This window comes from Ursus maritimus, unplaced genomic scaffold (assembly GCF_017311325.1).
Source record: "Ursus maritimus isolate PB19 unplaced genomic scaffold, ASM1731132v1 scaffold_28, whole genome shotgun sequence".
NCBI lineage: Eukaryota > Metazoa > Chordata > Mammalia > Carnivora > Ursidae > Ursus > Ursus maritimus.
Window position 1 is genome coordinate 37971002 of NW_024425341.1, and position 24231 is coordinate 37995232.

A 24231-nucleotide genomic window follows, 5' to 3' on the forward strand; every position below is an offset into this window, starting at 1 on the left:
GAACCGAATAGTTGGTAGAGAACTTATGGATCACAAAACGTAAAATATTTGCTCTTTGGCCTTTTACAGAAAAAGTGTGCTTACCCATACTTTATCAGAAGAGGCTTAAGGGACACTCATCTCTACCAAGAACTTATTCAGTCTTACTGTCATTAATTTATTCTTCCATCAGAAATTTACTGAATCCTTTAGTATCAAGCACTATGCCAGACACTGAGGTTAGAGGGGCAAACACATTATAGAATTACTAGAAGCACAGCAGAAAGAAGAGAGAAGTTGGATATTATAGGAAGAAGGAACTTGTGAAGACTGGGGGTGACAAAATGGTGAAAACAATAATGACCACCGTAGAGTGAACAACTAGTATAATCATTGCTAGTTTATATGAAACATGAAGCAACCATTGCATGGAGCTCTTTATGGGATTACCTCACTAAATGCTCAGAGCAACATTTTCAGATAGATTAGTCATTATTTAATCAATTCTGATGGATGAATAACAGATTAAAAATTGTAATGTGGACCGCCTGGGTGGCACAGCGATTAAGCGTCTGCCTTCGGCTCAGGGCGTGATCCCGGCGTTATGGGATTGAGCCCCACATCAGGCTCCTCCTCTATGAGCCTGCTTCTTCCTCTCCCACTCCCCCTGCTTGTGTTCCCCCTCTCACTGGCTGTCTCTATCTCTGTCGAATAAATAAATAAGATCTTAAAAAAAAAAATTGTAATGTAACTTATCTAAGGCATATAGCTGAACAGCAGTATAATAAGGATTTAACTTCAGGTCCATCTTGTTGCAAAGTCCATCTGGCTCTGCTGGGTAGATGTGTTTTTCATAGGCACCATAATCTCACAAGTATCTAACAAAATATGTACTGTTATTAGAATCATTTTTTAATAATATGCTAGGGGTCAAGTGTTTTATCAATAGAATCAAATTTTAACACCTGTGATGTCAGTAGAGCTGTGGGATTAATTTAATTTTGGATTAGCTTCATTGATAGAGACATCAGGAATCTGAAACATTCTCTCCTTCCCAGCAAAATTCTGTAATTATGGCAGAAGAGCTCCCCTCCTTTGCTCCACAATTATCTGCCCATATCCAGTCCCCATAGGCAGAGCAAATGAGCCAGAGCCACTGGAAATGGATTTTGGAGTATGGTTTAAATCCATATCCTAATTTTTTCTTTGTAAATGTTTACAATGATTCCTCTTTTTTCCTTTTTTTAAAAATTTGCTTTTCAGCATGTTCTGGAATATCTATTGTTATATCCAAGTGAGGTATTATTTAATTCAGTTTTACAAGTGCTAAATGAGACTCAGAGAATTATAATAATCTGACTAAAATCTGTCAAACTAGTAAGTGATAAAAAAGAGGAGTTAAGACCAGGTTGGTTATTATAAAAAATAAATAAAGGCACAAACAAACATAACACACTTTGTGCCTTAATATGTGACAGGCTGTATCCCATGAACAAAATTATGTAATGGTGAATGTTTTCATGTGGCTGAGTGAAAGAAAGATGACTAAGAATGGTAGGAAATAAAATCTAGAGAATTGCTTTGAGTACTCTATCATCTTAAATCCCGCCTACTTTGAGGTTAATCTGGGGCAGCTTTATTTTCAACTCTCAAAAAAACCCCAACTCATTAGCTAATAGCATTATATATATACATATATATATATATGTATATATATACACACACACACACACACATATATATATATATATATATATCTATGTATCTATATATCTTCATTTCCTTTTTTCCCCAAGTTTTTATTTAAATTCCAGTTAGTTAACATACAGTGTGATATTAGTTTCAGGTGTAGAATTTAATGCTCCATCACTTACATACAACACCCTGTGCTCATCACAGCAAGTGCCCTCCTGAAGCCCTATCACCCATTTAGTCCATTCCTCAGCTACCTCCCCTCCAGTGACCATCGGTTTCTTCTCTACAGTTAAGAGTCCAGTTTCTTGGTTTGCCTCCCTTTTTTCCTCCCTATATTCCTTTTGTTTTTAAATTCTACCTATGAGTGAAATCATGTGGTATTTGTCTTTCTCTGCCTGACTTATTTTGCTTAGCATAATACTCTCTAATAGATCTTTTCTACTTCTTTACCTTTAGAATAAGGAGTGTTTTATTTAAGAGTACTGCATTTCTCACCCCTTACTGTCTTCATCAGCATTGTGGCTAACCTTGTTCTGCACACCCCCCTCTACCTTTAACAACGGTTAAGACATGTAATTATGCCATTGATTAGAGAGATGGGAAGATTATGAATCCCTTTCCCCTCCATGCTCTGGAAGAGTTCAATGTATAATGCTTCTTCTAGTCATTACATAAAGATGAATTAAGATGTCTCCATAATTTGGAAGTAAAGTTAAAACAGAAAGATATAATATGATATGGATGGGATCTGAAGTGTGACTTATTTTAAGAAATCTGTATATCTTTGACTAATTGGAAATACCTAAATCCAATTAAGTTTTCTAAGGTAGTGTCTCTTGAAAATATGACCAAAGTTAAAAGAATATCTTGTGACTACCTCAAGTTCATTGTAAACTTTCCTAAGAAGGAAAAAAAAAAGTTGTAATCAGACACTATCTGATCTGGAAAAGGAATGATTAAAGCACAGATTTAGGAAGGATTAATTCATTTCTATTCAGGGTAGGCATAGAATTTTCAGTAGAACTATAGCCTCAGTTGTGTGTTAAGAATTTTATTTTTTTAATTTCAAATTTCACCATGCTATTAAATAAATATTCCTCAAGACTATCTTCTTTCATTTGCTTGGCACCCCCATTAACCAACCAATGAAGACTTCAAAGACTGATTCCATTTCCACAGTATACTGAATACATAGAGTGGATGTCAGTGTTCAAGGAGCTAAAAATACATACATTTTCATTCTACTTTAACCCTAGTAATTCATTAGAGTTAACCTGTCTTACTAAGTTTATTCAATGCTGTGTTCCCCGAAAAATATTTAGTTTTTGGGAAAGTCTCTCATGTGGGATGAGTCAGAGGGAATGGCCAGCCTCAGTGCTGGGCTGACAATGAGATTCCTTCCATGACAACCTTGCGGCCTCAACAATACACTTTTACAATGTTTTGCTTTCTTGTCTACATAGCTCCTTTGAGTAACCATGTTTAAACACTGATGACACTGCTGGCCAATTTATTTATTCAAAAGCCCATATTCCAAATTCATCAAAGAACATAAAAATACAGAACCTAGTAGTAATCTGTGCTTATTGCATTAGTGATGAAAAATTAGCAGGTAGACTGATGTATGCTCCATATATAACTCCGGCTTTAGAGACAACAGAATCATATCTTAGTGATAAAGAGAAAGGCAGGAGGAAAGTGAAAGCAATTAGCTTTTGTATTTTATTTCTCACTGAGGTGAAACCAAAGAGGTTAGAAGAGCTTTAGCAGTGTTACTTAGATCAGTAGATGAACTATTTAAACAAAATAGTACTTAACTATATTTGTCTATTTCTTAAGATTTGGCATCATTTCAAAGTTCAGTTTGTAAGATCATTCCATTCTGAACTGTCCATATAAACTTGTTTTTAATGAGAGATGACCTCCCAGATCTCCCATACCATCTCCTAGGGCATGACTGCAGTCCAAGTTGAGATACTCACATCAGTGAGAACTACTAGTATAGTTCATCAATCTTGTTAATGAGCTGACTATGGGCCTCTCTCTAGTGTGACATCCTGGCACCCTTGATCTTTTACAGAAAGGAATTAGTGCTGACATTCAGTGGAAAGCTCCAAATGGGCTTAATTGGAAAATTTCAGGATAAGATAGAATGTTCAAATTCTAGCTTAATGATGATGCTGGGACTGCAAACATACCAGATTTGAATTCAGTTAAGGTAATTACGTGGGCAAAAATGAAAGTGCAATTAGGCTATTCCAGCCTCTACTAAGTGCAATTATTGAGAACACTAACCTGGAGAAAATAGGTTCATTCTTTAAATTTGTTTTTTAAGTTTTAGTCTGCCTCACAGCTTTGCTTCTTTTATTCTCACTCAGTGGGGGACCCAGAGAGGGAGAGGGGGAAGGACTACCCAAGACGCTTCCCAAACAATAGTTTCAACTATTCTTCCTTTTATAAGGGACGTGCTGTTAAAAAGTTCTAAAAATGCTTAACAAAAGAAGATAGCTTTCTTAAGTATTCTGTCTATTGTAAACAATGAAGTAAAAAAAAATATGAGAGAAGTGTATTTTTTGTGTACTAGTTGTTGAATTGAAGGAAAGTTCAGGATGTAGAAAACAAATGTATTAATCATAAAAGTTGTCGATTTCTGCCAGTTAGTTATTTCCAAGTTAATTGTTAATAAATCAATAATTTTGTCATAAAAAATTCTTTTGAATTATTAAACCATCCCCAGTATCTGGACCACAAGATGGTTACTCTGATCACTTTGATTCTTAGAATGCCTGAATGAGGCCGAGTGTATGACAAGACCTGGATGGTGACAAACACTGTAAAAATTAAAAATATACCTGGTGATTTTAGTTGTCTTGAAATACAAAATAATATCCATTTCTGAAATGTCAATTTGACAGACTTGGTAATTTAAGAAAATAAAAATATACATTGGCAAGGAACATCGAATTTGTCTAAAATTTAGTGATTGTAGGGTCTTTCATGGCAAAGGATCGATGCATGAAGAGGATTGTTTCTCATCTAGTTCTCCAGGTATCTAGCTGTGTCTTCTCAGGTTCTTTTGGTTGTACCACTTCGACCTATTATAAACATATTATATCATGAACGGTCTCACTGGGAGTCCTTTTAACACAATTCCAAGGACCTTTCCTAAAATAATATACACATTTTATAATAAGATATTATATAAATATACATTTTATTATATATTAATTGTATATTATATTTATTATATAAACATAATATATTTAATATATATTTTTATATGTGCATAGTGGATATATAATGTATATACATACGTATGTATATGTGCCTGTATATATTTTTCCTTTGAATATTAAATTTTGAAATAAATTTATCTTACTTTTTTCCCAGTAAATAAATTTGTCAAAATATAAGTAAGGCTGGGAAGCTAAATTATTACTTCTAGATCACATTCAGGAACTTTTTTTCCCAAAATTTTTCATCCATTTTACTATTTTTCTGATGTTACAAAAGATTTTGTTTACTGAATCAACTACATTTACTAAGTAACAAAAATAAGAGTTTCCTATTTACCATACACTGTGTATTTGATTTCCAAATATTTTGTTTAATCCATGCAATAGTCTTAGAAGGTAAATGTCACTGCTGTATTCATTTTGTAAAGGAGAAAATCAAGGTTGATTAATTGTGTGACTCTTAAGTGGTGAAGCAATGAGTCTCCTTCTCAGTTCGCAGAAGCACGTGTGGAGTTAACAGCTTGCACACAGGAGTTAGATCGAGATTTGAATTCTGGTTTTATCACCTACTAGCTATGCAACCTTGCACAAGATACTGCATTCACTTGTCTAACCCCTCGTGAATTCATCTCTAGAAGAGAACAAATAGTAGCCTCATCTCCTGGGATACACTCATGAGGTTTAAGTGGGATAATGCCTGCACTTTTTTGGTGTCGTGCCTGGAAATTTTTAAATCCTCAACAAGTGTTTATATTTTTACAAGTATAAAGGTAGTAGAAATTTAGTCCACGGAAGGTACTTGATATTTTGAATGAGCTTGTACATTCTTAACATAGGTACATGTATGTGCACCTAAGCTTTCTGAATACACATACACACACAAATGAAATCACATCTTAGAACTCCTGGAATCCTGAAAACCCAGCTGAAAACTTTTTCCAAGAGCATAGCTTATCAGTTATTTTTTTAATCTCTTTGCCTCTAAAATATTACTAAAATTTCAACATCAGAACAGTAAAGAATAAGTGAGCTAAAGATGGAGAGATGCCCAGATAGATAAACATTTAAAATGGGACTTTGAACAGCCCCGTTTCATGCTTTTAACTTATGTCTAGGAGAGATTATGAGTGGAAATCCTATGAAATGTTTCAGATTAAATGGCAGATTCAAAAGTAAAAGCAATTACATTTTGCTAAGGCTGACATAACAAAATACCACCAAGTGAGTGACTTACACAACAGAAATGTATTGTCTCACAGTTTGGGAGTTGAGGGTGTTGGGAGGGTTGGCTCTTCCCTAGGACTGTGAGGAAGAATCTATTGCATGCCTCTCCCTAGCCTTTGGTGGTTTGCGGGACATTTTGTCATCCCTTTGTAGAAGGGACGTAGATGTTTGTAGAAGCATCACTCCAACCTTTGCCTCAACCTTCATGTGTTATTTTCTTTCTGTGCTATTTGTGCCCACATGTTCCCGTGTTATAAGCACACCAGTCATAGTGAATTAGGGGCCCGTCCTATTCTAGTAACCTAACTAATTATATCTGCAATGATCCTATTCCCAAATAAGCCCACATTCTAAGGCACAGAACAGTAGGAGTTCAATATACGAATTTTGGGAGAACACAACTGAATCCACAACAGCAATCACCACAGATAAATATGCTGAATAAATCCAAGAAAGAAAAAGTTGCCATAATAACAAGGATAATCAAAGTCTTGTATTTAAGTTTAAAATTACTTTCAGAAAAATATAAATTAATGATTAAATGGCGAGAATGCATCTGAAAGGATCTGAAGAATTTAATTAACCACAAGTTTAAAAAAAAGCTGAGAGATTGATATGATTACTAAGAAATTTTAAAGCAAATAGAGCCTGCATTATAAGAAAAATAGTAATACCAATAAAATGTGTTCCAGAAGAAATAATTAATGCCAACTGATGGAAGTTATAGCCGCATTTAAAGAATATTCTAATAAGCTTTTCTGTTCAATAGTAGAATGGGTACTGAATTTCTCTCCAATGGAAATATTTAAGCAGAGATGAGTAGCCATCTATTGCAGATAGAAGAGGAATTTGGAAAAGTTTCTTAAGAGAGCTAACACACCTGCCTTTTTGTTAATTAGGATTAAATGGCACCTGTAGGTCTTGACTTCCCCGGGGCTCCCTGCCTTTACTGCACATGTATACCCTGTCTGCCTCCCTTCTTCCTCCCCCAAGTACAAGAAGTAAAACAGACCACTACCTCTTTGGGTCATACACTGAGTGTGTTTAAAATGAGAGATTGCTGTCTTTTGGACTCTTAATGCTTTTAAGACCTGCCGCACACTTGCTCTGTGGGCAATTCCCTGGATGTGACTGATTAGTTGTCCTTCCAATTTGCCTAATTCTTCCAGGTGTGTTTCTCTTTTGATTTAGTTGATTAAGTGTTTAATCCACTATACATCCAACATGCCGCTTTTCTGGCTGGACTTCAATCTGGATCACTTCAGTTAGAAGAGGGCATCTTCCTAAAGGGTTGGAACTCAACTACCACTAATTAAAAATGTGCGTGCTAGCGTCAGACACCTGGTTTTGAGTCCCAGCTCTTCACCTAATTGTTAGGCAAATCATTAAATATTGTAAACCTTACTTCATTATTTCTTCAAAATTTGAAAAAAACCTCTAAATACACCATGAGAATTAGGTGAGACGGTGCACTTGAGGCACTTTGTACAGTGTCCAGCAGAGAGAAAGCACTGGTAATTTATAGTTACATGATAAAAGAACAAAGGAGATTGATGGGGGACATTGGAGAGGGGATGTGAGAGAAGAAAAGGGCATATGGACAAGAGTGGTACCAACCAGGAAGCCAAAGCTATGATTTGAATCCCGTGCAGAGGGCTTTTCCATATGGGAGAAAATAGGACTTGATGGTTGTAGAATAGCTCATATTGGGAAGGGCTGAGACCTGGTGTCTAGATACACCCAGGTTTAGCTGGAGACAACAAAGTTTCCAGCCAGGTGGAGTACAGAATCCAGAGACTACCCTGATAACCTGTCATTGGGAATCTTGGCAGGGGATCTGGGTCGGAAGGTCCTATATGGAAATAAAGATGGACAAAGAGAGGTGAAGGATAGGTAATAGATATGAATCTAAGCAGATTGGTGGATGGCAAAGGATCTGACCTCAGTGAAGATACATGAGTGTATGTGTGTGTGTGTGTAGGATGTCTGTTTTTGAGATATAATTGATACATAAAATTGTGTAGGTTTAAAAAATACTATGCGTTGATTTAATACACATATATTGAAATATGATTACCACTGTAGTGTTAGCTAACATTTCCGTCACATCCTTATCTTTTTTTGTGATGAGAACACTTACGATCTATTCTCCTAGCAACTATACAGTATTGCTATACAGCATTGCTAACTATAATCACAATGTTGTATATCAGATTCACCTTCTAACTTCAAGTTTCTACCCATTGATCAACATCTCCCCAATTCTCCCACCTGCTGATGCACTTTATTTTGAGGCCAGAGATTAAAAAACAGAAAAACAAAAACAAAAACAAAATACAACAATAACAAAAACAAAACAGGTCTTTAGTCTCTGGGGTGAAAGCAAAGCAAAACCCAGGTGGGTAAGAATTTGTACCCTAGAGGTTGTACAAGGTTATAGGTACCAAGGTTATGCAAGTAGAGGGGCCTAGTTATTGTAAATTGGAGGGTATCTTAATCCATTTGTGCTGAACAAAAATACCAGACTGGGTGGCTTAAACAATAAGCGTTTATTTCTCAGAGTTCTGGAGGATGGAAAGTTCAAGATCATGGTGCCATGGTCTGGTCAGAGCCTGCTTCTTAGAAGATCTTTCATCTTTTTGCTATAAATTCTCATAGCAGATGGGGGCAAGGATACTTTCTCAGGCTGATTTGTAAGGTCACTAATCCCATTCATAAGAATGTCACAAAGTCCCCACCTCCTAATACCATCGTATTGGGGGTTAGGGCTTCAGCAAATATATTTGGGGAGATATAAACATTCAATACATAGTAGAGGGTCAGTTAAAGAAAGAAACTAGATTCCATTGGGTATAGAATTTTGTCATGAGATTAGGGTAAATTATTGTGCCTATTAAAGGAGCTCAATAAATCTTTCCTAAATTGCATCACATTGAATGGCTTTAATTTCTCTGATACTAGGGGCAAGACTGTCCTGGAGTGAAGCTGAGTCTATTAAAGGAGACTAAGTAATTATCTATTATGAAGGAGACTGCTCTCAGGCAAGGGGACAAAAAGCCAAGGTCCTCATAAAAGCACTTGAAAACATGGTTGCCCTATGTCATCCCACAAGTTTACTGTAGAACTTAACTGGAAATAAAATTTGGAGATAAAGTCAATCAAATATCTTTGAGCAAAGAAGAGTCAATTCTACACTTAAAGTCACTTTTATGGTGAGCTACAAAGTAGACAATGGCCAAGCCAGAATAAAGCCAGGTGATCCATTGGTCCACAGGTGTAGATGCCAAGGAGGCTATTAATCTAGTATAATATCCATGTGTTTCCTAATCCCTACAGTAGTCAATGATTCAGACAGAAGTACCTATAAAAAGTTAATGTTGTACACCTAGTTATAATTGTTTTCTGTTTTGTTTTGTATTTTAGGAAAAATGACTTAGACACTAGAGATACTCTGACTTGTCCCTTTGAAAAGAATAATCTTGTCAACCATCCTTATCTCTGTAAAGAGCCTGGAAGAGACTCAGAACAAAACCTCTTCCAAATATACCAAATTTGCTTCAACTCTTCATTTGACTGAAGGAATGAAAGCAAAGGCAACCTTGGTTAAAACTGAAGGGGACCCTATACCAATTATTCTTTCCTCTTTTTAGATACATTCTCCTGTGCATTTGATAAGCAAAGCTGTGGGTCTGCCTGAGCCCGAACTCTCTGGAGCTTCAGAGTTATGCTGCTAACCTCTCCCAACAAAACTGCAGCATTTTATGTTTTTTCCAACATGAAAAAATTTAAAAAGGACTTTTTCTTCTTTAGGCCACAGGGTGAGGACTTTCTGGTTCTTCTCTGGTTCCCAGTACAGCATGTAAGCAACTGTCTATTTTATTTATGTGTTGTTTACTGAGTATTTTCTAAAGTTGCAGGGAGAAGAAATCATATATTTTTTAAACTACTTTTGTTACAATGCTTTATTAATTTATGTAAAAGGCTCTTTTGACCTATTGATCTCTGAGGTATTTAAAATGGACATATGTATCTGATTATATGGTTATCTGCAATCTTTACAGGAGAAAAAACACAAACAAATATTTTCAAAGTTAAATACTAGGCTTCTAGTAGTGACAATGCAACCCCGTTTATATGTACCTCCTTAAAACTTCCCACAGGTAATGTTTTATTTATGATACTACCAAGATTTTCTTTTAACAAAAAAAATTATCTGATAAGACAAGAAGTAAAATTGAGCAATTCAATTCTGAAGTACGTAAAATTTACACGGAGAAGGAAGAATTTTTCTATTTTATGATGTAGAATTCAATTTAAGGAAGATAATTTGGAATTCAGTCAGGAACAAGGCACAAAATCATAACATATACCTCAATTCTCATTTGCCAAATGTTGATTTCATGCTATTTCTTCCGCTAATTTTTATTTTTATTATCTTAAAATTTTTTATTACCTTTTAGATATTTTAATCTTTTATTTCTATTAAGGCATTATCCTTCATAATTTAATACATGCAGCATTTTTATTCTTTACTCAACTTTTATTTACACATCTGATAACATATTAAACATCTACTATACACACACACACACGCACACACGCACACACTACTGTGTCAATAACTGTGAGGCACTGAGGTCCGACATGGGATCTGCTCTCATGAGCCTTCATTCTACCAAGTGAGGCATTGGATAAGAGACTGTGATATTCTCAGTACAAGATGATCGAGATGGCCCTCACGGTCTCAGAGACAGGCTTTCTGGAAGAAAGGGAAATGAAAGATGAGAGGGAGATAGCAAAGCAAAGAAGGTAGTAGGGTAGTGTTGGAAAAAAGTATCTCCAGCAGAAACAGATCTAGAGCTCTATAGACATGTTAGGCTTTCAAGCCTTTAGCCTAGGAAAAAAATGGAAGCCGATGAAAGTTTCATGATGGGAGGGACATGCAGGTCTGCTGCACATTGTACACGTGACTGAGCGTGTGGTGAAGACAGGCCCTACGTTTTAAGTGAGTTCTATTCACACATAGACACGCTATATTTATATATTTATTATGGTGATTTCCTGGTAGACAGTGAAAAAATGCCTTGTTCTAATTTAAATATTTTATGACAATTTTTTGACAGAGGGAAGTAAATTGTCTTGTGAAGAGTGCCCTGTAAAAATTCACAAAGACGATGCATTCTGGATATCAGCAGGCTCTGGTTGTGCCAGTTTGCACTGTCAAATAGCCCTCTGTTGCGAACATTTGGAGAACAAACTGAGGGAAGGCAGAAGTAGATGAAGGAATACCATTTAGAGGACTCTTGCTTTTGTCCATAGGAGAAATGTTGGTGTTTTGGATTAGTACGGTGACATAGCGGTTAGAGAAGACAAGATGAGAGCAATATTTGGTGAAAGGAATCAACAGACCTTGATAGCTGAAAAGAAACAGATGGGGGACTCCCAGATTACTGGCACTTAATTGATCAATTTCATTTATGATTTTAATAGAAATTAATCATTTAGCTCTCAGACTTTCAGTTTCTATTTCTCAATAGGCGAAAACTTTTCAAATTCTAAGTAAAAGGAGTCCCTTACCAAGACTTGACTTCTTTATTTGGGACTGAAATACATCTCTTGATATTCTACTTCAAAGGGCTTTGGCTTTTCTTTCTTTCTTTTTTTTTTTTTTTTTTGCCTGCCAAATCAATTGCAAACTGCTATACAGTTGGTGTCTGTTATAATCCTCAGTTCGCATTTGACCATCCTGTTTTTCACATTTCTCCAGCTGTTGAATAGCTAAGTTTCTGATGATTACATCCTCTCCCTCCCTTATGCTCCCAGAAGCTTAAGCTCCTGATTTTCCATGGAAACTCATTTAGTTACTTCCTCTCAATATCATACACTCTTCAATTCCTTTTGATTTTTCTTCTGTTCTCTGACTAGAATTTCATTGCCTTCTAATTTGGTAATGGCTGAAAACAGCGTTAACCTGCTGTTTTCTGTCTTTATCGTTATTAACAATGTTTAATATTTGGTGATTTGACGCCCACCATGATGCGCTAGGCAGCATGTGTGCGCACGTGTACACACACACACACGCCAGCTCAAGCCTTTGCAACTGGAAACTACTTCTCTTTAGGCCTTTGTAAAAATCATGAGTCTTGATGGCAATCCAATTCTGACTAATTAGGTTTTATTAAAAAATTATAAACATTCAAATGTCAGGTATGAATTCCTTTCTTAATTAATCATGTAATTGAGCAAAAAGTCACTTTATCTAAAATGTTTAAAGCCCAGCCATTTTATTAGATTTTTCAACAACTTAAAAATACCAATTTGTCTTCATCATAATTTCTAATTAATGAGAAATTATAAAATGGACTTCTCATTGGACATTTCATTTGAGGATTCTACTTAGCACTAAAGAGGAAAAAATGCTGTCATAATAAATTTTAACCAGGGACTTATTAACAAGTAGAAATAGTCTACAAATTCCATGGAGGCTTTGATGGGGTCATATTTGCCACATGACTTGGTGACTCCTACTGGTCAAATAAGGATCCAAGCCAGAAACATCAAGTATTGCCTGTTTCAGATTTAGTGTGTTCTTTGCATCATAGATTACACTTTGGCAATAAGGACTAGGAGAAATCTTTTAATAATAAAATTACAAATAAAACAGAGTTGGGAGGATCTTTGGCTAACACAGAGTTAAAAGATTGCTCAAAAAAGGAAGAAAACAGCATAACTAAAGTATTTCACATAATTGAGCTTTTTACTGCACACAATTCTCCATTGTGAACTCTATTAGAAAATTTTTCTCATTACGGGTGATCACAGCTTTTTAATTTTCTTCCTCCCATTTTCCTTGATGTCTACTTTTTGTTCATTTAGTCATTAAAGTGTGTCAAATGGTCAGATAGGAAAAATAGAAGAAAATGACACATAAAGCAGTCTCATTTATTGTATGGCATTCTCTAAAAAGGAATACGGCAGTGGAGAGATAATTGTTTCAAATAATTTGGAGAGTATATATTGATTTCTATCATGAATCGCTGTCTCACTTCCATTTACATGAACTGCTAATTCAATTATATTTTAACCTCATAAATGAGTATATTTCCTAAAAAAATTATTTAGCTTTATCTCTGCTTTCAACTAAGACGTAAAATATTTGTATAATGGGAACCTCTGCATATACTGGTTTGCAAGAAAAAGTTATCATGTTGGGGCATTGATTCTAATTCATAAAAAATTCTGGATCAATGGTTCCTAGAAAGCAGAAACAAGCTTGTTACAGAAAACTTTCAGGGCTGAACTGAAATCCAAGATCAGGGCTTTCAGGAAGAGTGTTAGGAAAACTGTGGTTCAGAACTTGGCTGAGCAGATGAAGAGAAGGAGGGACAAAGATACATTATCAGGGCATAGAAGGATTTAGTGAGGTAGCCAGAAAATATCCAGGCCAATAGTTAGATCTTTTGGAGGTTCAGAGAGCAGAGACATGTAACCAAAGGCCAGGTTTGAAGAATCAGAATCACTGAGAGGTATTTAAGGAAGAGAATTTTATTAAGTTCCTCAGGAAATTTTGTTGAGTCCCTCTAGTTAAGAAGTCTACCAAAGAGCTTCAAGAGATTTATAAACCTCCTGAATAGGCATGAAAAGTGGTGTGTGTGTGTGTGTGTGTGTGTGTGTGAGAGAGAGAGAGAGAGAGAGAGAGTGAGAGAGTGAGAATACATTATTTTTCCTGGGAAGAAATTTCATAGCTCTCATTAGATACTCAAAGGGGTCCTCAACGTCCCAAACAACTAAAACCCACAATGTTTTAATTAATTAATTAATTTAAGATTTTATTTCTAAGCAATCTCTACACTCAACATGGGGCTCAAACTTACAACCCTGAGATCAAGAGTCACACGTTCTACCAATTAAGCCAGCCAGGCACTCCAAAATCCACAATGTTCTAAAAAAAAGTCTCCTAGAAGTTAAGGATATGAGCAGAAACTAAATTATGATATCTGAAAGATAACTACATAGAAGAAAGAAAGATTTACAGTCCCACATTAATGAAGACTAATACTGAGACAAATTTAACTGCCAGTCAAGCAAATGTGTGACATCGATTTTCTGTGTATGGCAAAAATGTATATTCTGTTCACAGTTCATCTACACTTCCGAACATGTCTGCATTCTATAGAAGGTGATTAAATTAGAGAAAATTACCTAAATGTTGGAAGAGAAATTGGTTGCCATAAAATATTATTGTGTGCTAAGTAAATACTTCTATAAAAAGTACAAGAAGATATTTCAGTCAGCTTAGTTAGAAATAAAGAAGTAGACAAAACTCCAATGCAGCCAGCAGCTGCTAGGTGATTAAATGCAATGTTTTACATTAGTGAATACTGTGAAATTTTAAATTCACATTATAAATAGACACTGGATATTTCTATTTTATAGATTTATTTCACATAAGAGCACCATAAAACGTCCATCTCTCTTAAAATTTCAGCTAAATTTTCCTTCAAAGTAATATCTTTGAATGGAGATTTCAGCAAAATTAACATATTTGACATATAAATTAATCCTCAGACCTATTTGTTACTAGATTGTTTTTTCCCACGGGGAAATTGGCCCAATATATCTGTAAGTTGTTTCTGAGACATGTGTTAGATATTTTAAGTCATTGAATATTGCTCTGAGTTACTGAAGTAGTCACCGATATCAGAAACAAATTTAATAGATTAAATTAATTAAATATTAGGTGTTTATAGAGAAAATAACAAGAAAAATGTGCACAAGACTTTAAACCATAGCCATTTAATTATTAATTTACAATGAAAACTCAGATTTGTATATGCCAGGTTATATATTTGTAATCAGCACATATTATTGTGATAGCATTCTAATAGTTTAATAGAGGGCAATTTTTTTTTTCAGAAGAGTTACTTCACATCTGTGACATAACTGGCCTGAATTGGAATTACTTAGGAAAGATGGCAAAATATAAAACAATTTAGACGAACTTCTTGATTATTCTTGAAGCCCATGTGGTTAGATAAAATAAACATTTCCAACAATATGAGACTGATGATTTAAGTATGTTTATTGCCTATCTTTTCCATTGTGTCCCACTAATGCGTATACCTTCCCCACTATTTAGAAATAAATGGAAATAATACTGAATAGATTTTTATTTAAAAGCCAGCAAAATTCTTTATTATTGTTTATTCTGAAGTTTTATCACATCAAGCTTTAAAAGAAGGGAAAATTGAAAAAGAAATAAAGATAATTGATATAAATAGCAGAGAGGAGTAGAAAACAAGAAGACTGCTTTAGGCTACTAATTAAAAGAGACAAGATAATTTGCAGCGGGTGTGGATTCAAGAACAAAGCGAAAAGAATACAATAAATTATTCTTGATGGAAATTAAAACTGCTTTTAGTAGTAATTCTTTTATTAGAATGTAAGTATGACTCTAATTAAAATAATACCCACAGTTGTCAAGTAGAAATATGCCTGTGAAATTAGCATATTAACAAGACCCATATTTTTTCCAAAATGTACTTGTACCATTATTCTTGAAACAGTCTAACACATTTAATAGTATTTGGATACTATTAGAAATGGTGTGAGTATTTCATTCCAAAGGCTATTTAAAGCTTTTCCTAAGAGCATGCAATTTTCATAAGATTAGATAAAAAATTTTTCTTATTCTAACTGATGCTTCTTACCTCAGCCTCAAGCACATGCAATTTACTGCCTCATGCAATGCTATTGGTGGTTTTTTTCAATTTTAACCAAGTGTCTGTATGGTAGGCAGCTCAATTAAAGAATATGATGGTGGTTCATGCTACCCGATACTAGAAAGATGTTCTTGTGTGAAGAAAAGAACTAACATTTCTAAGCACCTGTTCTCAATATCATCTTTGTTATCCCCTCTAAAAACTCACAAAATCCCTGTGAAGTCATTGTTATTATTAGCAGTAATAGTAGCATTACTGCCATTTTACATGTAAGGAATATATATATATATATATGTCACATATATATATATGAAAGAACATATTCAGCATTCGGTTACTGCTGCAGAAAAAAAAATCTTGAGCAAAGTAGATACTAATGAGATTTGTTATTAAAACTCAGTCCCACGATGTGCATACCAGGATCCCAGAATGGTACATGAACAAGGTTCATTCTTTCTTTTCTCCCCCTTTTTTTTTATAGTGGTAAAATTTCATGATATAAAATTCATCATTTTAACCATTTATAGAGGTACAGTTCTACATTACTCTCTCGAGTGTGTCAATTTGACATATTATAGTTTCTAAAAGATACACATAAATTGCTGTAAGAATATAGATGAGAGCCCCTATTTCTGCTTAGGGAGACCAAGGAAAGCTAGTGAGATGATATGACATTTAATTGGGCCTCACAGAGTAAGTAGGAGTTTTCTAGACAGACAAGGAAGGGAGAAATGACATTCTGAATAGATGGAAAAGCATGAACAGTGGCATAATCATAAAAGTGCAAGACATACATTTTCAGGGGCAGTGAATAATTGGTCTGAGCAGACAAGGATTTAGACTGTTACTGAATTAATAGGAAAGGAGTTCCACCTTAATCTTTCATTTTTCGAGGCTCTTGCCTGTGAGACAAGAGATGTAGGATCTGCTTCTTTTTCATTCTCTTAACCTCTCCTAAACCAGCATCCACACGCATATAATGAGAGGAGATGGACCAGATCAGCGGTTGGCAAACATTTTCTGCAAAGATCTGAGTAAATATTTTCAGCTTTGCACACCATACAGTCTTGGTCTTCATTGCCACTACTCAACTCTGTCGTTATTGCAAAAGCAGCTACTGATAATCTGCAAACAAATGGACAAGCCCAGATTTCACCTGAAGGCTGCACTTCATCAACTCTCAAACTGGATAATGTTGAAAACACCCTTTTGTGTAAACATTTAATAGGTCTGTTGTTCTCTATTTTCCAAGTTTTATTCTTTCAGATAATGTTTATCACAGATGAGCCTATTTTTGGGTCACTGCATTTAAAATTATTAACATTATAGTTGTTCTTTCTCTTGCAAGGGAGTTACTGAATATCATTCTCTAGTTGCTGCAGAACATCTAGGTATTTGCTCAACTTTATACACTGAACGATATGAATCTCAGATTCTTATACAAGAAGATGGAAGCAAGAGTCATAAAGTAGCTAATACTAATGCTTATGCAGAACAATGAAGGACAGCAGAACTGCCACCTGAAAATATGCCTTTGGCTTACTGATTATTTTGAGTTCAAGTTACTCAAGACACAGAAGGTACAAGGACACTGTGGCCCTCCTTCATACCGTGAGAGCAGGAAATAAATCTCCCATGTGAAAAGGACCTTCCCTATACCAGAGGGGCAGAAAGCATTCTTATCACCAAAGACAGGGATTTAAGGTGGAGAAGCCTGTATAAACAAATCTTACTTCTTCACTAGTTTACTACCTCAAGCTCAAACTCCTTTGTCTTGTCAATTCTTTACAAATTTATTGTTTGTCTACAAGGTGTAAAAATGGCCTGCTTTGGCCATACCTTTGAAGGTTATATTTTTTATGGAACACCCATATTTACAAAACTAAATTTCTTTTTCTCCTGTTAATCTATTTTATGTCAACTATTAGTCCAGGCAAAGAACTTAGAAGGGAAGAATGGAAATGTTTTCCACCCCTACAGGAATATAATTAATCTTTTTTCAGACAAATCTAGGCAGTAGAAAATACAAATTAATAATAATTTAACGTTGGCTATGGCTATAGGGTTTATTTTAATGGTAGATGTACTGTCATTTATTTTGGTTTTGTATATATCAGTAGTAAGGGAATGTAACTCTCTGATGTACCATTCTATTTAGTGTCTTTATTAAGCCAAATTAAACACGTGTTTGACTAATGCATAACTAATGAGAATTATCAAGAAAAAATAAGATTATTAATGTTTCCAGTCCATTATAACCTAAAGTCAGTCTTGGAGGTGGAATAAAGACAATGAACTCAATTTTTATCCTACATAATCCTGTGGAGGCATAAACTCATTAAAATAGTTTTGCTTTAATAATCTTTGTGTGTTTTTCTATAGAGTGAATACATATTAAAGAGTTGCATGGAAGCAATTGTGAGAGGGAAGAAAGTTCTGGATTGATGAAAACCTGGGAGGTATTAGTTAATAGTATCAAAACAAAGAAAATGTCATTTTTAGAACTAGTTTTTTAAGCCCCTGAATGCAGATTACAAGAATATTTTTCTCAGTTTACCTCATAAGAGTACTTAAAAAAAAAAAGATACAGTAATGTTTAGAAACACACAACTAAAACACTTTTTTTATATTTTCAATTATATGTCTCTTATTATCCCATCCTTTGCAAGAATGAAAATTCAATGTATGAAGATAGAAGGTCAGCGTTAGAACTGAGAATAAGGATGCACTAGATAGGCAATATAAAGAGCTGAGAATTAGCTTTATTTTCTAGTAGAAACAGAGTTTCAACTGGGCACATGGCCTCCCAAATAGAGACTACATTCGCCTCTGTTCCTCTCAGCTAGAGAGGCCAATCAGCAAAATTCATGGCAATGAATAAATATAAGTAACTGTGCCATGTCCACAGTTCTTACCCGCTGGAAAACCTGAGGGCCACCACAAGGTTAGGCCCGTGTTGGAAGTTGGTGACGCTGCCCTGAGCAGCTGGGGCTCCTGGATGACCGCAGGGTGTAAGGCTGTTTTACTAGTCTGACTGGTTAGACCAATCAGTTTCTGTTAAGGGTCGCAAAGAAAATACTTTAGGCTTCTTGCGCCATTCAGTCTCTGTCACAACTACTCAGCCTTGCCATAGATAATACATCAATGCCCAAGTGTGTTCGTGTTTCAATAAAACTTTATTTGTGAACACTAAAATTTGAATTTCATAGAATTTTCATGTGTCACAAAGTATTATTCTTCTTTTGGGTTTTTTTTTCAACAATTTAAAAATCATTCTTATCTTGCAGGTCATGCAAAAGCAAGCATTTAGCCCATTTAGCCCATTTAGCCCATGGGCTATAGTTTGTCAAATTATAGCTAACCACATTTGGGGGAAAAATAAACTTTTAAAAAATTCATTCTGTTTTGAGGCCTCTTGGTTATTTTTTTAAATTCATGTGTTTTTATGTATTTTTTAAATTGAAATCTATTTCACACATAACATTGTATAAGTTTAAGGTATGCAACGTGTTGATATGATAATTGCAATATGATTGTCATTGTAGTATTAGAATCTCTTATGTCACATAATTATCATTTTTTACTCTTTATTAAAATAGCTTAGCCTTAAAAAGCCTAACTTTTATACTATCTACCACTGTCACCTGCAGTATGATTCATTCCTTCAGAAGTAACTTCTCCTTTCTGCACCCAGGCTAGGACTCAGAGAGAAGATGAGCCACCCTACTTCCTTCTCCTTAATCTCCTCTCCTGCTTCTTCCCCTAATGACTTTGAGTCCTTGCAAGGGACCAACCTGCTAAGTATGCTAGGGACACCTCCAGGTATCCTTAAATCACTGCAATGGGTTAGAAGTTTCCCTCTTTAGAAGAAAGATAAGAGTGATTGATTCCTCACAAATTATTTGTGAATGATTAAGTAAGTTATTACTCATGGAATGAATTGAATTATGTCTCTTCCAAAGTGCATATTTGAAGCTCTAACCCTCAATGTGACAGTACTTGAACACAGGGCCACTAAGGAAATTATTAGGTTAAATGAGGAAACAAGGATAAGGAAGAGACACCAGAGGGCTCCCTCTCTCTCTCTGTGTATGCACAGAGGAAAGGCCATGTGAGAACATAAGGAGATTGTGGCCTTCCACAAGCTGGAGAGAGGGGCCTTGCCAAAGGAACCCTGATGGCACCTTGATCGTGGACTTCTAGCTTCCAGAATTATAAAAAAAATAAATTTTTGTTGTTTAAGTCACTCAGTGTGTGGTATTTTGTTATGGCAGCCTAAGCAGACTAATAAACCTATATAAAGGTAAATTAATAATTTGCTAGTGAAGTGTATTATTTTTTATAACTTTACCCTTATCCTTAAGCCCATTAGTCAGTGTCAATAGTTTTCTGTAAATGCTTTCCTTGGGAAAAAACAAATTCAATCACTGCTCAGCTTTAACTTTCAAAATAAACTTTAAAAAGGAATAGATAAGAAACACTAGTCTTGAAAACTAGGCTTTCAGTTGCAAGAGCCAAGCACTTGAGAGAAAACAGAATTTTCTAAATCCCAAGTTTCATTTCCTTTAAGTTTTTATTGAAATTCCAGTCAGTTCCATACAGTTTTAGGTGCAGAATTTAGTGATTCATGACTTCCATACGACACCCAGGGCTCATCCCAAGTGCTCACCCATTTACCAAGTTTCCTTTTAGGCAGGAAGAGCCACGTTTAGGAAGTGTGAGCACATCAAGTTCTTGGTACACGTCAGAGATTGCGGAAGGGTACGATGTGATGGAAGGACAGAATTACACGACAGAGCAAAGGAAAGAATAAGTCTTTGTGGAAATGAGAGGAAAGTTGGGGGGATTTAGTACATGTGGATCTGGATTGTTGAGTGTGCCAGAGCGCTTTCCCTCCCATGCCTGGGGAAGAGAAGAGGAAATCATAGACTCTGTAACAGTAACAGCAAAGGCAGGTCCTACCTTGCAGAGGACCCCGCACCGACATGAGCAGCTGCAGTGACCAGGCACGTCTGCACGGTGTCTTCAGGCAGAACAGAGAAAGCCTCCCAGTGCTCCTTTGTCTCCAGGGGGCCACAGAGATAGTCCACAGGTCCTCAGAGAACTTTGGAGAATTAAGCAGTATTCATGCCAGGAGGTGCTGTCTCTTGGAGAAGAGGTGAGTAAGGTCCCAGCAGCAATCCTGGCGCGGTGCATGTGCCCAGAGTCAACAGTGTTAAAGAAGGAAACCTCAAGATCACCGGAGCTTGGACATCTTGGTGGGCGGGGGGAGGGGCGGCAGCAAGAACTGTAGGCCAGTATCCTCGAGGGCAACATGCACGTCCTCTTATAGGAAAGAGGAAAAGGGAAGTGTCTTTAAGCGTGGGAAACAGTCCAGATACAAAGCTTAAATTTTTAATGGTGGGAAACTAAAATATTAAGTTTATTCAAATGTTTACCGAAGAGTCTAAATTTTTAACCGGAAATGCCTGTGTTACCTTACAGTAACAAGATTCAGGTCTTTTCAACATTAGCAGAAGGTGAGCTATGGGGAACCAGCCTCAGCTGAGCTCAATTTCGGAAAAGTTAAAGTTTTACATCTGCTAGGCTGAAGTGTGTGTCGTTTCCATCTGGCCGCACCTGCTGGCTACTACCTACGGAAAATGGCTGCTGTGTTCATCTGACTGCTTCACCACAGCGGCCTTGTTAACTGGGAACAAGCACGACTCCCAGCAGGGACTCGGAAAAGCTGCAAGGGTCTGGCACTCCTGCTGAATCTCAGAACCCTCACGGTACGTCCGGTGAGTCCGCTAGGTCAAGCGGCCATTTCTACACTGTGATCAGCAGATAGGAGCAGGGCCGGACCCTGGGCGGCGGACTCTGGGTAAACGTGACGTTACACCTCCGACGACGAGTGTTACTGGAACGCGGGCAACACCTTCTCACCGGACGATGCCTCTCTCCCAGCGGCGCAGGACCCCTCGTGTGGGCTTCCGCCTCCTTCACGTACCAGCAGCCAACCGAGGCGCGGAGGCGGATGCTCCTCCTTCCGACGGAGCGGAGCGTCCGGACGCCGACAGGAGCGTCAGGACGTCGCCAGGAGCGCCAAACGCCGCCAGCAGCCCGACGCAGCGCTGCACCGCGTGCGCTTGAGGTACCTGCGTCCTTCAGTTCCTCGTCCCGTCACGCGGCGCCCTGTCGGCTCCCCGCACCACAGGAAGGTGGGTGGAGTAAATGACGCATTTGGAGAGAAACCACATGCAGAAAACTTTTACTACAGCGTATTGTTGCAAATGTTCTTATTTTTGGTTTTGTTCATGTCTGACTGCCTCGTCTGTAACCTAAACTTTATGGCGGGTGCGTATATATAGGGGAAAGTATGCTTAGGGCTCAGTGCCGCCCGGGGCCTCAGGCACCCGCTGGGACAGATAGCGTCCTCTGTGGGGAAAGGGGGCCGCCGTATCCGTGTAAGGGCCTGACGGGCAGTGTCCATCGTGCCGCTTTCCTAACACCGTCCCTGGCTACACTGCACGTCAGTTTTGTGAAACCCTTGTCCTGCACACTTGCCCCTCCGTGACCCTTGTCCCGCACACTTGCCCCTCCGTGACCCTTGTCCCGCACACTTGCCCCTCCGTGACCTTTGTCCCGCGCGCTTGCCCCCCGTGACCCTTGTCCCGCACACTTGCCCCTCCGTGACCCTTGTCCCGCGCGCTTGCGCCTCCGTGACCCTTGTCCCGCGCGCTTGCGCCTCCGTGACCCTTGTCCCGCGCGCTTGCCCTCCGTGACCCTTGTCCCGCGCGCTTGCCCCTCCGTGACCCTTGTCCGCGCTTGCCCCTCCGTGACCCTTGTCCGCGCCTGGCCTCCGTGACATTTGTCCCGCGCGCCTGGCCTCCGTGACATTTGTCCCGCGCCTGCCCCTCCTGTGACCCTCTCGTCCTCGCGCCTGCCCCTCCGTGGACCCTTGTCTCATAGCGCTGCCCCCCGTGACCCTTGTCCCGCGCGCTTGCCCCTCCGTGACCCTTGTCCCGCGCGCTTGCGCCTCCGTGACCCTTGTCCCGCGCGCTTGCCCCTCCGTGACCCTTGTCCCGCGCGCTTGCCCCTCCGTGACCCTTGTCCCTCACGCTTGCCCCTCCGTGACCCTTGTCCCTCACGCTTGCCCCTCCGTGACCCTTGTCCCGCACGCTTGGCCCTCCATGAAAGTTCCGGCGACCGTTTTTGCTGCTGCTGTCGCTGTATGTCGCGGGGTCCGCTTCCTTCACTCGCACAGCGGGGTCGCACAACCGCAGCCAGCTTGGGGTTCCAACTCGGTGACGCCTCACTGGGCGTTCAGCGTGGCCTCATACACGCACCGGACAACACGCAACACAGAGCCTCGCAGTAAACAACATACAAGGGTACGAAGTGCGCAAACCCACGCAGCCGAAATGAGGACTCGCCTGCTCTGGGTCAGCGGCGGGCACTTCCGCTAACCAGGCTCAGGCGCTGGAAGGGCTCTGCGGTCAGAGGCTCGGTGACAGTCTCACAGAGGTCAGTGGTCGCTGCTCCCCATGCGCTCGGACGTTGAAGAGTCCACGTCCGGACGATCTGACGGTTTGCTTCAGGGTCCTGCCTTTTTTTTTTCCTGCAGGAGTGCAGCCATTTGCCGTAGGTAGTAGCCAGCAGCTGCCGCCAGATCGAAAGGACAGACACACTTCAGCTGTGCAGATGTAAAACTTTAATTTTCCTGTAATTGAACTCAGCCGAGTCTGGTTCCCCATAGCTCACCTTCTGCTAATGTTGAAAGGGTTAACCAGTCTTCAGCCCTTCCAGGGCCCTTCTGGTTCCAGTGATTATCCCTTCTCGGTTCTTCAGGTTTTCTTGGCCTTGCAAGTTGGCAGTCTTCCTACCGCCAACCGTTCTGATTTTAGTGGTATCTATTCTCTCTGCTCATTGCCCTCGGCTGTCTTCCTGAATCTCTATGTCGCTGCTGGAGTGAGTGACCCCATCCTGCTCTCTACACTCCATTATTTGATTATTTATCCAGAATTGGTTATTGGCTATTCCCCAGTACCTCTGTGTATCCTCATGTGTCTTCTACTTCTCCCTGGAATGACTTCCCCAACCTCTCAGCATTTCTCTCTTTCTCCCTTACTATTCATTCCATCAATCTTAAATACATCCTCGTGCCAAAGAATGCCTTGATCTCCTTTATTCAGTAGGCTCTCCTCAATATCCCATAGGCCCTTTTAGACCTCCCCTGGGGTTTATCCTGGTCAATTTATACGATACTTCTTGTGATAGTTCATCTGCATTGCATGTGATAAAGTTTCTTAAATATAATTATTATTTCTTATTTGTCTTAATCTCAGTGTTCTCATATTACTATACTGAGCATAGTCTATGCTCAGTCAACACAT

The 24231-nt window shown here is 38.2% G+C and overlaps 1 long non-coding RNA gene across 3 annotated transcripts in view; it reads right to left on the reverse strand.

Annotated features, from left to right (window-relative positions):
- The window catches only part of LOC103680960, a 168786-nt gene extending 144876 nt beyond the window's left edge, over window positions 1-23910 (reverse strand). For 2 of the 3 annotated variants that reach the window (XR_573197.2, XR_573195.2), the window contains exons 1-2: window positions 22824-23909; window positions 20819-22473 (exon numbers count right to left, since the gene is read on the reverse strand). This is a non-coding gene — a long non-coding RNA (uncharacterized LOC103680960). Of the gene's footprint in view, window positions 1-20818; window positions 22474-22823 lie in introns of all 3 variants that reach the window. The other variant, XR_573196.2, reaches the window with a different exon arrangement.
- Window positions 23911-24231: the final 321 nt, after the last annotated feature.